At 36.5% G+C, this 15,702-nt stretch overlaps 1 long non-coding RNA gene across 2 annotated transcripts in view; it reads right to left on the reverse strand.

The window, feature by feature from the left end:
- Nucleotides 1-15,702, reverse strand: part of LOC122430037 — an 88,018-nt gene that overhangs the window by 22,257 nt on the left and 50,059 nt on the right. For both annotated transcript variants that reach the window (XR_006266215.1, XR_006266214.1), the window contains exon 4: nucleotides 10,586-10,632. This is a non-coding gene — a long non-coding RNA (uncharacterized LOC122430037). The remainder of the gene's footprint in view (nucleotides 1-10,585; nucleotides 10,633-15,702) is intronic.

Below are 15,702 nucleotides of genomic sequence, written 5' to 3' on the forward strand. Positions count from 1 at the left end.
TTTTGCTTTTATTTCCAATATTCTGGGAGGTGGGTCATAGAGGATCTTGCTGTGATTTATGTCGGAGAGTGTTTTGCCTATGTTCTCCTCTAGGAGTTTTATAGTTTCTGGTCTGACATTTAGATCTTTAATCCATTTTGAGTTTATTTTTGTGTATGGTGTTAGAAAGTGTTCTAGTTTCATTCTTTTACAAGTGGTTGACCAGTTTTCCCAGCACCACTTGTTAAAGAGGTTGTCTTTTTTCCATTGTATATTCTTGCCTCCTTTGTTGAAGATAAGGTGTCCATAGGTTCGTGGATTTATCTCTGGGCTTTCTATTCTGTTCCATTGATCTATATTTCTGTCTTTGTGCCAGTACCATACTGTCTTGATGACTGTGGCTTTGTAGTAGAGTCTGAAGTCAGGCAGGTTGATTCCTCCAGTTCCATTCTTCTTTCTCAAGATTACTTTGGCTATTCGAGGTTTTTTGTATTTCCATACAAATTGTGAAATTATTTGTTCTAGTTCTGTGAAAAATACTGTTGGTAGCTTGATAGGGATTGCATTGAATCTATAGATTGCTTTGGGTAGAATAGCCATTTTGACAATATTGATTCTTCCAATCCATGAACACGGTATGTTTCTCCATCTGTTTGTGTCCTCTTTGATTTCTTTCATCAGTGTTTTATAGTTTTCTATTATAGGTCTTTTGTTTCTTTAGGTAGATAACACGCCAGTCAGGATGGCTGCTATCCAAAAAGTCTACAAGCAATAAATGCTGGAGAAGGCTGTGGAGAAAAGGGAACCCTCTTACACTGTTGGTGGGAATGCAAACTAGTACAGCCGCTATGGAGAACAGTGTGGAGATTTCTTAAAAAACTGGAAATAGATCTGCCATATGACCCAGCAATCCCACTTCTGGGCATACACACTGAGGAAACCAGATCTGAAAGAGACACGTGCACCCCAATGTTCATCGCAGCACTGTTTATAATAGCCAGGACATGGAAGCAACCTAGATGCCCATCAGCAGATGAATGGATAAGGAAGCTGTGGTACATATACACCATGGAATATTACTCAGCCGTTAAAAAGAATTCATTTGAACCAGTCCTAATGAGATGGATGAAACTGGAGCCCCTTATACAGAGTGAAGTAAGCCAGAAAGATAAAGAACATTACAGCATACTAACACATATATATGGAATTTAGAAAGATGGTAACGATAACCCTATGTGCAAAACAGAAAAAGAGACACAGAAATACAAAACAGACTTTTGAACTCTGTGGGAGAAGGTGAGGGTGGGATGTTTCAAAAGAACAGCATGTATACTATCTATGGTGAAACAGATCACCAGCCCAGGTGGGATGCATGAGACAAGTGCTCGGGCCTGGTGCACTGGGAAGACCCAGAGGAATCGGGTGGAGAGGGAGGTGGGAGGGGGGATCGGGATGGGGAATACGTGTAGATCTATGGCTGATTCATATCAATGTATGACAAAACCCACTGAAACGTTGTGAAGTAATTAGCCTCCAACTAATAAAAAAATTAAAAAAAAAAAAAAAAAGATAAAGTAAAACACATCAAAAAAAAAATTGGTGGTTGTAGAAAAAATGACAGCTTTTTGTTTAAGAGAATCCAACTGGAACATAATACAAAATAAAATTAATCCACTTTTAATGTTTATGTGTGATACTTCAACCAGTTCTACTCAATGCCATCGTCTCATATGATTTAAATATGGTTCAAACCTATACGCCCAAGAACATATGGTTTTTTGTGTCTCCATGATACACTTTCTGTCTGACAGGAAATCCACCCCTCAACAGAGCTCCTGAAAAAAGAAGCAATAGAGGCAGCAGGTAGAGTTAGGAAACCCAAGTTATAACTTACTTTTATAAAAAGCATTTGGTTGAAAAGATGACATTTAAGCTACGTTTCACTCCAAGATTCCTGATGTCACTACAGTTAACAATGCTTAATTTATCCAATTACTTAGTTCTGCAAGCCGATCTAAATCATTATTTTTGCCTCAAGACAAGTAGAATTTTAAAGGTGCTATGATGAATGCCTGCAAAAGAGTATACCCAGGGTCTGGAAACTTTAAAATTTTTTAATATGCTGATTGAGACACGTGAAATGAAATTTTTAACTGACTTTCTTACTCAATTTGTATACCTTTACTTATAAAGACAGTATGTAATTACACTAGGAGATGTTAGTATCCTTACAGAACTGATGAAATCGAAACCCAGATATATATGTATTTTTGGTGCTAGGTGTGCATATATATATTTCTAATGATGCATGTCTCTGTACTATGCATCTCTATCCTTGGGGTATAAACCTTTGACCATGTTATGAAATTTCATGTAAGTTCCCAGCATATATTTTTGATCAAATCATTTTATATCATGACAGATGGTCTATCCACTGTGATACACTTAATAATCTGAGGCTTGTGTTGGTGCCATAATGATAACATTTCATCACTGTGGTCTCCCCATGGACTTGGAACAGATTGAAACTGAAAACTGAGTAGCACCTCATGCCCCAGAAGTCCATATATTAGGTAGCCAGGACTCCAGAGATGTGGTTAGGGCAGCAGATCCTCCTTAATGGCCTCAGAAAAGTTGTCTTCATGGACTGTACACTTATTTTGATGTACTGAACTTAAACAGCAGGGAGGCAGCTTAAGAATATCTGCCTTATGGCAAATTGTATAAAAGCCTTTCTACCAGAAGATTTGAAGACAGCAAGAGCAGCAGCAAGCAAGATGGTTACACTTCTGAACTTCATTTGAATTATTATTATTACTATAGTAAAATAAGATTTACCAAATGAACATTTAATGGTATTGGGCAAGAGAAAGAAGCAAACATTTCTTCGGGAAAATCTGAGACAGCTGCAGCCCCTCACGAGATTCTCTCCTGTGAACTGTAGGGCTTTCGTAACGTGTGACCTTGTACTATTTAGGGAAAAAAAAGAGAGAGAGAGAGAGAGAATGTTCCTCTAAGAGCCAAGACCTAAAACATAAAAAACAATTGATGTTCCATAAGAGTCTGGAGAGGGTGTGGTGAACCTCTGAAGTTAGAAAAAGATACCAATTCTGACGTCTACGCCCTGGAAAGGAATTGGGTGATGGATGAGATGGAAGTTTTCCAAAAAGAAAAAAAAATTAACCTCAGCCTTCCCTTCAATGAAAACATTATGCATTCATCCTGGGAACTTTTCTTTGGGTTGCAATTTTTTTCTCTCCTTATTTGCTATGTGCTAGATGTCTCTGAGGTGAGTCATGATGACGTATTAGCAAAAGAACATAATAGCCCTTTGATTGGCACCTGCTATGTATTTGCCTGGCATCATGCATGCAGCGTCTCATTATTGTCTCAATGCCCCTATGAGCTTGACATTACACTGATTGGGGAGAGGAACCTGAGACTCAGAAGATATAAGGGATTTGTGAAGCTGGGACATGATCTCTACTTAGCTGACTCTAAGAGCTCATATGTAGTCATGGCACTGTACACATTCAGAGGCAATCTGTCACCTTCAGACTGATACTTAGTTGTCCTTTGAAAAATAGGAAAAATATCAAAAAACTTTAGTCTGTTGTCTGCTCTCCAAGTTAACTTAGAAAGCAACAGGCCACACAGAGTCCTTCCTTAGGGCACAATGGAGGATAAAGGTGAAATATACAGTTGGACTCATGGGATAAGACGTTATTGACAATTTCAAGAGTTGCATACAGAAAAGAACAATAACTAAAACTTATGGAGCCTTTTCCAAGTGACACACACTCTCCTAGAAGTGTTAGATGTGTTTTACTCTTTCTAAGTGCCCAGGAGGTAGGTGTTACTATGATCTCTCTTTTCCTGCTGAGGAGATCTTAACCTTAGAGCCAAATAAGAAAGTTTCTAAAGGTGGAATCTAAGCTCATGCCCAACAGACTCTCCCAGAGTCTGGGATCTCTACACTCTGTTGCCTTGAATAGCGATTTGACTCAACTTCTGTTTTAATTTTTATTTTATCTTGGAGCAATAGTTGATTAACAATGTTGTGTTAGTTTCAGGTATGCAGCAAAGGGATTCAGTTATATATTTATATAAATATATATATTTATACACACATACACACATGTATCTGTTCTTTCTCAGATTCTTTTCCCATGTAGATTATTGTAAAATACTGAGCAGTATGTGCTGTGCTCTATAGTCGGTCCTTGTTGGTTATCTCTTTTAAATATAGTAGTGTGTACGTTCCACTTTCTATCCAAAGGGATTGAGTCTAGCTCTCCTTAAAGGTAAAGAATACTACCAGAATGTAGCTGCTTTGAACCTGATGGAGGGGAAAGCAAATAACTCATAAAGGAGCCCACTCTTTCATGTCCTTAAAGCATCAGAGCAGAGTGAACCATTACAGGCAATGTGTGTGTGTGTTGGCGGGGGATTGTTCAGGAAGATACTTACCACTTCCTGTCCAGGATGTGCCCTGAGGGATTCAATATATATTCCTCTGCCTCTGAAATTTGACATAACAGCTTTCCTCATTAACTATACCACATTTCCTAATTCCTACTTTTGGAGATAGATAAGGCTGCATTGTTTTCATTTTTAATATAGCAATACATTTATATTATTCAAAAATAAAAAACAATTACAAAATATAGAAATATGTACAGTGAAATGTTTTCCTCCTGCCTTTGATCCTCCTCATTTCTCTCCCCTTCACATTCCCTGACCTCACAAACGCAGTGTCTACTATGTATCCTTCCAGAGTTTTTTAACTAAGTATGAAGCAAATATGAATATATATTATTTCTCTGTGTTTTTAGACAAAAGTTAGCATTCTATGTACATTGTTCTGCACACTCCTTTTTCCTGATTAGTCATTTACTCGGAGATATTTTCTACATCAGAATGTGATTTGTCTCTCTCCTCTTTTGTTAGCATCACTGCCAGTATCGCATTGTTTGGATGATTATAATTTACCTAACCCCCAGTAAACTCTGGATGGACATTTGAATTGCTTCCAATATTACATACTGATATACTGAATAACCTAGAATATATTTCATTGAACATACCTGCAGGTACATCTACAGGATTAATTCCTGAATTGAAGATGCATCAAAAGTTATACAAATTTGCAGTTTGGGATGGGTAGAACCAAATTGCTATCTCTAACAACAGTACTGTTTCAGGGTTTCCCAAGCTTTTCCCCATCGTAACACTCAAAGCAAATAAAGTGGTTTATACTTGGGATAAGCTGGAAAAGATTTGAAGCCTTAGATCGACTGTGGCCAAAGGGAGCAAGCCTACTGGTTCTAACTGACCAGGATCCACTGGGGCATCAGAGACTTCAAGTACGCCCAGCACATGGTCTGGGAGGTCTTGAGACTCTTTCGGTCAGCAGTGCTTGGCGCCAACTGCCCCTCAGCGTCACCAATGAAGTTATAAACTTTGGAATTTGAGTTAACCTGATCGGTTAAAACAATGGTGTATCTAGGCAGTTTTATTTTAAGTGAGATTGATTACTTTTCATATGTTTCAGTGTTTTTATAAGCTTCTTGTCTATGAACTGTCCAATCTAGTTTTATTTTCTATTCAGCTGTTTGTCTTTCATTACTGACTTTAAGAAGCTATTTTTATTGAGAAAAAAAAACTCATGCTGCCTATTTTATGAATTGCAGTTCCTTCCCCCCATTTTATATTTGTCTCTTGACTTTATTCATGGTTTTCTGTCTTACTGCTTTTGCAGTGCAGAAGTTTCTTTTCTGTTTTCTCACGTTGTCTTTTGCAATTTGGATTCTGAGTTGTTGATTAAAAGAGACTTTCCCCACTTCACATTTACAAATGAATTTTCCTACTTCTTCCTACTGTTTTTAAGACTTTCATTCTTGAGTGTTAAAAAAAAAAACAAAAAAACTCCACTTGGAATTGTTACTGATGTTTGGTGTGAAATATGGATTCAGTTTTTCTTTTTTCCCCAGATGGGTTATTCTACAACACCATTTATTGAAAAATCCATCTTTGCCTTCACATTTGTTTTAATTTTTCTTTGAGTGGATTTCTACATTGTTTTAAAGTTTATTTCCAAATATATTGTTTTGCTGGTTTTGGCTGTTTTAAAGGTTTTTCCCATTAGGCATTTTAACTGCTTCCTTTTGGTACATAATAAATTTATTGCTTTCTGTTTATTAGCATCTATGCCCCATTTCTTCCCTGAATTCTCTCACTCTTTGTAGTGTTTTGGTTGATTCCCTTGGATTTTCAAATGTTCCATCATGTTATTGCCACATAATTACAGTTTATAATGTTTTTTCTTCTTATTTTCCTTCGGCTCGTCTGTTTTGACTAGTGATGCTAATACTTTGGGTTTCCCAAGTGGCACTAGTGTTTAAGAACCTACTTGCCAGTGCAGGAGACATAAGAGACACAGGTTCGATCCCTGGGCCAGGAAGATCCCCTGGAGAAGGGCATGGCAACCCACTCCAGTATACTTGCCTAGAGAATCCCATGGACAGAGGAGTCTGGTAGGCTAGAGTCTGTGGGGTCGCAAAGAGTAGACATGACTGAAGCAATTGAGTATGCACACACACTAATACTTTATGGGATACTTTATGGCATTCTTCTCTTGATCCTGATTTTTTTTTTATTATTAGAGTATAATTGCTTTGGGCTTTCCTGGTGGCTCAGACAGTAAAGAATCTTCCTGCAATGCGGGAGACCTAGGTTCGATCCCTGGGTTGGGAGGATCCCCTGGAGGAGGGCATGGCAATCCACTCCAGTATTCTTGCCTGAAAAATTCCCATGGTCAGAGGAGCCTGGAGGGCTACAGTCCATGGGGCCACAAAGAGTCAGACACGACTGAGCGACTAAGCACATAGCATGTAATTGCTTTACAATGTTAATTTCTGATGTATAATGAAGTGAATTAGCTATATGTATACATATACCCCCTCTCTCTTGTATTCTCCCTCCCGTCTCACCCTCATCTCACCCCTCTAGGTCATCACAGAGCTGAGCTCCCTCTGTGTACAGCATTTTCCCACTAGTTAGCTATTTTATACATGGTAGTGTATATGGTAGTGTATATATATCACTGCTAATCTCCCAAGTTGTCCCATCCCCCGCTTCCCTCACTGTGCCCACATGTCCGTTCTCTACATCTGAGTCTCTGTTGCTGCCCTGGAAATAGGTTCCTCCACACCATTTTTCTAGATTCCACATATATGCATTAATATACAATGTTTGTTTTTCTTTCTCTGACTTCACTGTATGACAGACCCTAGGTTTTGATGAGTATGCTTCTAGTCAACCTCCAGGGAACACAATGCTGACTTCTGGATTGAGATAAATACATGTTTACTGTGTGTAAAAGGTGTCCATCTATACTCATTTAACTGAATGTGTTAGTGAGGAATGGCTATTATATTTTACCAAATGACTTTTCATCATATATGAAAATGATCATAATTTTTCTCTAATATTATAAACTACATATGAACATTTTTCCTAATAATGAACCATCATTGTACTTCTGGAGTAAATTCCTCTATCAAAATAACTATTCTTTTTGTATGCTTTTGGGTACATTTTCTTTGAAATGGTGCCCTCATTTTTTTGGTAATAGATTAATCTATTAGTTTTATTTGTGTATAGAAAATCTTTGTCAAGTTTTATTATCAATTTTGCACCATTTTTCCAGAAACAATCTTAAGAAATTCTTTTGTCTGTTATTTTCTAGAAACGTTGAAATAGCCCTGGTTTTATTTGCTTTTAAATTCCCCTATGAAAGTGACTAAACCTGCAGCTTTGCTGAAAATAACCTTTTGATCATTTTATCTTCTATCACTTCTATTGAAGTAGTTCTAAATATTTAGATTCTTATTTCTTGATGTCATTTAGTGTAAATCATATTTTTCTTAAAAAGTCTGTTTCATCCAAGTTTTTCAATTTCATCTTCTCAAGATTCCTTAATGTCCCCAGTTCCTGTGTGGTTAATTCTTCCTTTACTGTTTAGTTTTGTTTCTTTGTTTTTAATTGCAGTTTTCTCTTTCCTGATTAATTAACGATTTTTCTCTCTCTTTTTAAAACAACCAGATTTTGTCTTCATAGATTAGAGCTACCATTTTTCTAAATCATTAGAATTAAAAAACATAATAGTGTCTCTGTCATCAACTCTGTCATTTTAACACAATAGCAGCCCCAGGCAATATGTAGATGAATAAGCCTGTTGGTGGTCCTATAAAACTTTTTTATGGATACTGAATTTTGAATTTCATACAATTTTCACATCATGAACTATCATCATTCATTTTATTCCCCAGGCATCACATAAGCTGTAAGCAGCATTTTTATTTTGCAGGCCATACAAAAATAGGTGTTGGACCAGATTTGGCCCATAATTTGTGATTAGCTGGTACCTACTCTACTCAATATATTTTTAGTTATAATGGTATCTATTAGTTTCCTAATATGAACAACAGTAGCAATTTTGCTATACTCTCTTTCCTTCATCTTAGTTTCTTTATCAATATTTTCTTCCTCATTATTTTACTTTGCGTATTAAATAATCTTGAAGATAAATTCACCTGATCATAAGATATGGGTCTCTTCCTTTCTTTTATTGAATACCTTTTACATGTTACTGGACTGACTTCTGACCTTGTTTGTGACTATGCAGAAACATACAGACTGCTTCATTGTTTTATCTTATTCTTATATGTAGCATAATCTTTTTTCTCCATCACTCAAATGATCCTCTTGTTTAAATCTTAGAATTTCTATAACATTATTAGCATAGTTATGGTGTTGCTGTATCAGTTTCAGTGTTCACTAGAACATTATCCTCCCAATGTAAATATTCAAGACATATTAATTATGAAGATTTTTCTTGAATTACTTCTTTGAGATAAGTTATTTTCCATTTTGTTGTGTGTTTGTTTTTTTATCTTCAGAGATTTCAATTATACATATGTTGGATTTTTAGTTTTTGCTTCTTTTCTGTATCTCATTTTATCTGTAACCTTTTCAGTTGTTTTATTTTGCTGTTTCTAATTCATTTTGTTAGTTCTTCTCATTTCTGTAATTTATTTCCTTTACTATATTTGCCATAGTGTATGTCCTTCAATAGTGTTCCTTGCATTTTCTGTATTTATGTGCTGGTTTTGGTTTTTCTTCAATTTTTCCTGAGTTCTACCCGTTCAATTTTCATTTCTGCCTGGTGTAATTAATTCCCTCTTATCTCTGAATTCTAGTATTACTTCCCTTGGGCTTCCCTTGTGGCTCAGCTGGTCCACCTGCAATGCAGGAGACCTGGGTTTGATCCCTGGGTTGGGAAGATCCCGTGGAGAAAGGAAAGGCTACCCACTCCAGCGTTCTGGCCTGGAGAATTCCATAGACTGTATAGTCCATGGGGTTGCAAAGAGTCAGATACGACTGAGCGACTTTCACTTTCACTTTCTGTCATCCACTTGAAAAGGATACTGCTTGATATTCTTTTACTTGCTGGTAGATACTGGGGTCAAATATTTAGTCTTTGTATCACCATTTTTCTTGTGAGCATTCATTTTAGAATGAGTTTTCATGCTGTTTTTCACATTTGTTTTCATGTAAGAATTTTGTATGGTTGTTCTTCTGGTTCTTTTCCTATTACTCGTCATTGAATAAGTTGGATTTTTTTGGATTAGTATCCTCTACAGAGTTGATGGGAGAGACAGGCAATTGTTGCCAGAGTAACCATTGAATTTTTACTACAAAAAGGATCTTTATTTGCTGTCACAAAGATAGACAGTTCTCTATACCAGTATGGCTCAAGCGTGTGAACGTGTTCTACCCCTTATCCCTCTGATTCTGAGTCAAATGCAGTGAATGGTGGGGTTTTGCCAACAGCTTGTTGACTGTAGTTCCAGCAGAATTTTTTTTTCCAAACAAGATTATAAATTTTAAATTCAGGGTGAACCTCTCACCTTCAAGAACTATTATAGTTTTGCTATTATCCTCTGAGCTCTACTTCTGTTGGGCCCATTATCGCTCTTGACATTTCATAGCTTCACTGCCTCCCAAGAGAATTCTAACCTTTTTTTTTTTTTACAATTCCAAAATACCTTGCTTTTTTTGGATTATATTTACCATCCAGGTTTGATAAAAATTAGAGTTTTAGAGGTTTTTGCTGTTGTTTTCCTGCTGTATGATGTCCAGAAGCAAAGAGGAACTATGATGACTTTCCCAGCCTTATTTATACAGGGATTCTACTAACATTATGCTTTGAAAGAGTTAAGCAAAAAGGGTGCTTATGTCTAGCTTTCAACAAATGGAGTTTAACTTTAAAAAGCAAATACAAAATTGCGATGCAACCTTGAGGATTTGAAATTTCCAGGAATAATTCTAGAGTAAAAATCTAAAGAATCAGCATAAATGATGGAATGTAAAAACCATAGGAATTCAGATAAAGAGAAAATTGAGTGTTGATAGGTGCAGTGATTGAAGGGGTTATATGGGAACAGAGATTAGAAAGATTCAATGAAGGCTTGAGCAAAGTCACTGGTATTCCCGTCTATAATTTTGGTTTAAGAACCTTGGAAAATTCTTTCTCACTTACCATTCTGTGTTCCTGGTTGCTTTCCATCTACCTCAGGATATCTCAAACTGTGAAGAAAATGAAAAGAGATAGAGCTGGTTAAGGGAGAGGAAGAAGGTTTCAGAAATATATATATATATATTTTTTTTCTCTCTCTCTATGTCTCCAGTCTATGCCAGTTCCCCAGAACCAAGCCAGGCTCCCAGAGGCATTCTGGACCAAGAGTTCTTGGCACGGACAAGATTTTCAAAAGACAGAAGTGCCTTTGAGCCATATCCTGGCGCCTGAAACTAAGCCAAAACAGCTTGGACAGTGACAAAAGTGAAGCAGCTTCAGAACATTCTGTGTCACATATTTGTTGCTGGCCTCTTTGCTTTATAATCTTTTTAAAAATTATGCTTTCCTCCTGGATATTTTAGTCTGCTTTTATTAGTCATTTCAAGGAGGATCATATAAAGGCTTAGGGAAGGCTGGTCGCTCATTCCTCTCCGTGGCCTCCAGCGCAGCACCCTGCCTGCACGCGCTCCACCACTGTTTACTTATAAGCTTGATTTTGGCAGCCAGTAAGTTTATTTTACATTTTACTGAAGTGTGAGGGGAAATACTGATAGAAAAACTAAACAAAACCCCTCATGAAATGGTATCACCAAATGAGCAAAGTACCTGAAAGTCAAACATCCGGGTGCCCAGAACTCCAGGGCTGATTTTTCTTCCCTAAAAGGCACCCTCAGAACCTCTTCCTAAAACTGGCTGTTGATAAGATCATCTGAAAATTAATCACTAGTGGAGAGAGGGCTGTATTCACTGTCAAGCTACCCTGCAAGTCTGGGTCCCTGCCTCCCTGAGTTTCTCCTCTGTATCACCAGAAACTTTTCAGAACTGGGGGCACAAACTTCTTTGCTAGCTCTTCTGTCTAATGAAAGTGTGATTTTTTTTATTTGCCTACAACTGCTACTGGTGATTATTGAAAAATAATATAAAATAATTTCTTCCTCGTATATGATGATATATCTCATCATAAAAATATTTTATAAAAGGAAAATTTCAATGGACACATGTAAAGCGAAGGGTTTTAGAAATCTGGAAAACATAATTTTATACAATTTTCACAGTAAGTCTCTAAGAGTAGACATTAAGTGTATGTCTGTGGAGGGGTGACATATGTATATATCTATACTCCAAACATGTCTCTCATTAATATGTTGATGGTTGAATGATACACATCCCCATAATCATTTTGGAATAATATGGCAATTTAAAACGGGAGAAGGATACAACTTATAAGAGGAAACACATTTGCCTAAAAGGGTTATTCTGTATTAGTCCAGGCCTAATACAGAAGCTTAGTTGGACAATAGAGAACACCCAAGTCTCCTACAGGTGAGGCTAACCAGCTCCAGGTAAGAAGTAACCTGTAAGAGATAGACCCTCTTTGAGGCACTGCACAATGGAAAGATTAAAAGTTGAAGGTTGAGAAGACATTGGAAAAACACAAAAGCTTTCTGACAAAACAGTTCCCACTCACTTAAAAAAAAATATGTAGTATACAGATCATAACCATAGCAACAACAAGTCTCAAATCCAGCTCAATTTCTAATGAGATTAACATTAACTCCCATAGTAAAGTCCCAGCAGAAAAAAAAAAAAGCTGTGCCCATTTCTAGGCTTAAGCATTATATGTCTCAGTCTGTATTGTAGTACACAAGATGTCTTGTCTTTACAAAAATTACAAAGCATTAAGAAAGAAAGAAAAAGTTTCCCAAGAAACAAAGCAATTCTTAAAAGCTCAGATATGACACAAATATTGGAACTATCTGGCAAGGAGTTTCAAATAACTATGAATAATAAGCAAAAGCACTAATTGGAAAGATAAGTAACATGTAATATCAATTGAGTGACTTCAGGAGAGAAAAGCAAACTGTAAGAAAGTATCAATAGAAGTTTAGAAATGAAGAACGAAGAAATGGAGATTAAAAAGTACTTCTTACAGACTTATTAGTAGACTTAGCAAGGTCAAGCGTCATAGTTTTCTAGGACTGCCATGCCAGAATATCATGGATGGGTGATTTACACAACAAAATTTTTCCTTATAAATGGGCAATCTAGAAGACTGAGATCAAAGAGGTAAGGGTTGGTTTCTTCTGAGGCCTCTCTCCTCGGCTTGTGGATGGTCATCTTCCTGTGTCTTCATGCGAACTTCCCTCTGTGTGTATCTGTATGTCCTAATCTCCTCTTGTAAGAATATCAGCAATATTAGAGTAGGACCCAGTTAACAACTTCATTTTAACTTAATTATTTTTTAAAGAGGTTACCAAAAGAGACCCTGTATCCAAAACAGTCATATTCTGAAATGCTGGGATTAGGACTACAACATATAACTTTTCTTTTTTCTTTTTTTTTTTTTTTGAGAAAGAGAACAACACAACTCAGCAAATAGCACAAGGAAAGTTTCAGTGAACTAAAGGTAAGTCTACAGATAGTACACAGATTGAAACTAAAATAAATGAGAAAAGGGAAAACTCCAAAAGAAGAGATCACCAAGAGATGTGAAACAATATCACATGGTCTAACATACTGTAGCTCAGACGAAAGAATCTGCCTGCAATGCAGGAGACTCAGGTTCAATCCCTGGATCAGGAAGATCCTCTGGAGAAGGGAATGGCAACCCACTCTAGTGTTCTTGCCTGGAGAATCCCATGGACAGAGGAGCCTGGCGGGCTATAGTTCATGGGGTTACAAAGAGTCGGACATGACTGAGCCAAGTCTAGTTAACATATATGTACTTAGAATCCCAGTGTTTGACTGTATATGATGAATCATTCATTACAACTTTCATTTCTAAAGTTTTTCTTCTCATTTTTTTTAGAACTCGCTTTGTTGTATAGGTTTAATTTCTATCATCAAATACTTTGTTTACATATTTTCACCCTTTCTAGTATAATGTCGGCATTGAAGGGTCTAAATTGGTGTTTGACTATATCTTTAGCCATATAGAATAATAATATTTTTAAATCAGTTTATGATTATTTCCTAAATATTCTAAAATTGAGAATATTATCAATATTTCATTGCTTTTTATTAATTATAAAATTTCCAGTAGTACAGATATAACTATAAATAAATAAGCTTTCTCTTCTAATTTACTTCAAACCAACTTTTCAAAGTACCAACTGCTAATAGCCTCTTTATTCTTTCAAATATTATTTGATTCATTTAAACATACATTACATTACAAAGGCTGTAAATGTCTACTCTTGTGGGTATATCATAGTGAAATATAAATATTTCCCTATAGTAAATTCCAGAAGGGGGTTTCCTAGGTCAAGGGGTATGTACATGTTTAATTTTGGTAAGTACTCTCACACTGCACTCCACAAAATGCTATATCAGTTCATACGACAATAGTATATATTCAAGTCCATTTTCCTACACTCTGGCCAATCTTAATTTATCAGATCAGTTCAGTTGCTCTGTAGTGTCCAATTCTTTGTGGCCCCATAGACTGCAGTACTCCAGGCTTCCCTGTCCATCACCAGCTTCCAGAGCCTACTCAAACTCATGTCCATTGAGTTGGTAATGCCATCCAACCATCTCATCCTCTGTTGTCCCCTTCTCCTCCTGCCTTCAATCTTTCCCAGCATCAGGGCCTTTTCAAATTTAATTTTCATTTCATTTTTATTTCATTTCATTCATTTCAAAAAATGAGTCAGTTCTTCACATCAGGTGGCCAAAGTATTGGAGCTTCAGCTTCAACATCAGTCCTTCCAATGAATATTCAGGACTGATTTTCTTTAGGATGGACTGGTTGGATCTCTTTGCAGTCCAAGGGGCTCTCAAGAGTCTTCTCCAACACCACAGTGCAAAAGCATCAATTCTTTGGTGCTCAGCTTTCTTTATAGTCCAACTCTCACATCCATACATGACTACTGGAAAAACCATAGCCTTGACGAGATGGACCTTTGTTGGCAAAGTAATATCTCTGCTTTTTAATATGCTCTCAAGGTTGGTCATCGTTTTCTTCCAAGGAGCAAGCATCCTTTAATTTCATGGCTGCAGTCACCATCTGCAGTGATTTTGGAGCCCCCCAAAATAACGTCTGTCACTGTTTCCATTGTTTCCCCATCTATTTGCCATGAAGTGATGGGACCAGATGCCATGATCTTAGTTTTCTGAATGTTGAGTTTTAAGCCAGCTTTTTCACTCTCCTCTTTCACTTTCATCAAGAGGCTCTCTAGTTCTTCTTCGCTTTCTGCCATAAGGGTGGTGTCATCTGTATATCTGAGGTTATTAATATTTCTCCTGTCAATCTTGATTCCAGTTTGTGCTTCATCAAGCCCAGCATTTTGCATGATGTACTATGCATATAAGTTAAATAAGCAGGGTGACAGTATACAGCCTTGACATATTCCTTTCCTGATTTGGAACCAGTCTGTTGTTCCATGTCCAATTCTAACTGTTGCTTCTTGACCTGCATACAGATTTCTCAAGAGGCAGGTCAGGTGGTCTGGTATTCCCATCTCTGTCAGAATTTTCCACAGTTTGTTGTGATCCACAGAGTCAACATTTTAATTTATAATTTGATCTCAGTGGTATTTAGCAGATATATTTTAATCTCTAAGAAGGTGGTTTTTTCCATTGTTAGTGGTGACTCCTTAACCTTTAAATATTGTTCCAAAAATTTTTGGCAACAATTCAACAATGAAAATGTGATTGGTCAAAGTGTTACCTTTTAAAATGTATTGATGTTTTCCTCTAGAGCTTTTAATACCTTTAAAAATGAATTATCTTATCTCTGTAGAATACAAATTAACATGTATTCTATACTAATATGTTATTATTTTATTTGGGGGGTTCTTGATACCTGTATTTTGTGTCTAGTCTTTCAAAACTAAGTTGTTTAAAATTTGTACCACTATGTTCTTTTCTTATAATGTTTATAATAGATTTTATTTAGTTGAAATTTCTGTGTATTTCTGACATTAAATTATTGACTTGTACTCTGCTCTAGAAATAAGTACTTATAGTTTACATGTCAGTGACATAATGTGTGTATATATATATGTGTATTTTTTTCTTGTGAATGGTCATATTTGTTAGGGGAAGAGGTCATTTGTGCAATATTTCTTTTTGTCTCTTCA

This window comes from Cervus canadensis, chromosome 28 (genome assembly GCF_019320065.1).
Source record: "Cervus canadensis isolate Bull #8, Minnesota chromosome 28, ASM1932006v1, whole genome shotgun sequence".
Classification (NCBI taxonomy): Eukaryota; Metazoa; Chordata; class Mammalia; order Artiodactyla; family Cervidae; genus Cervus; species Cervus canadensis.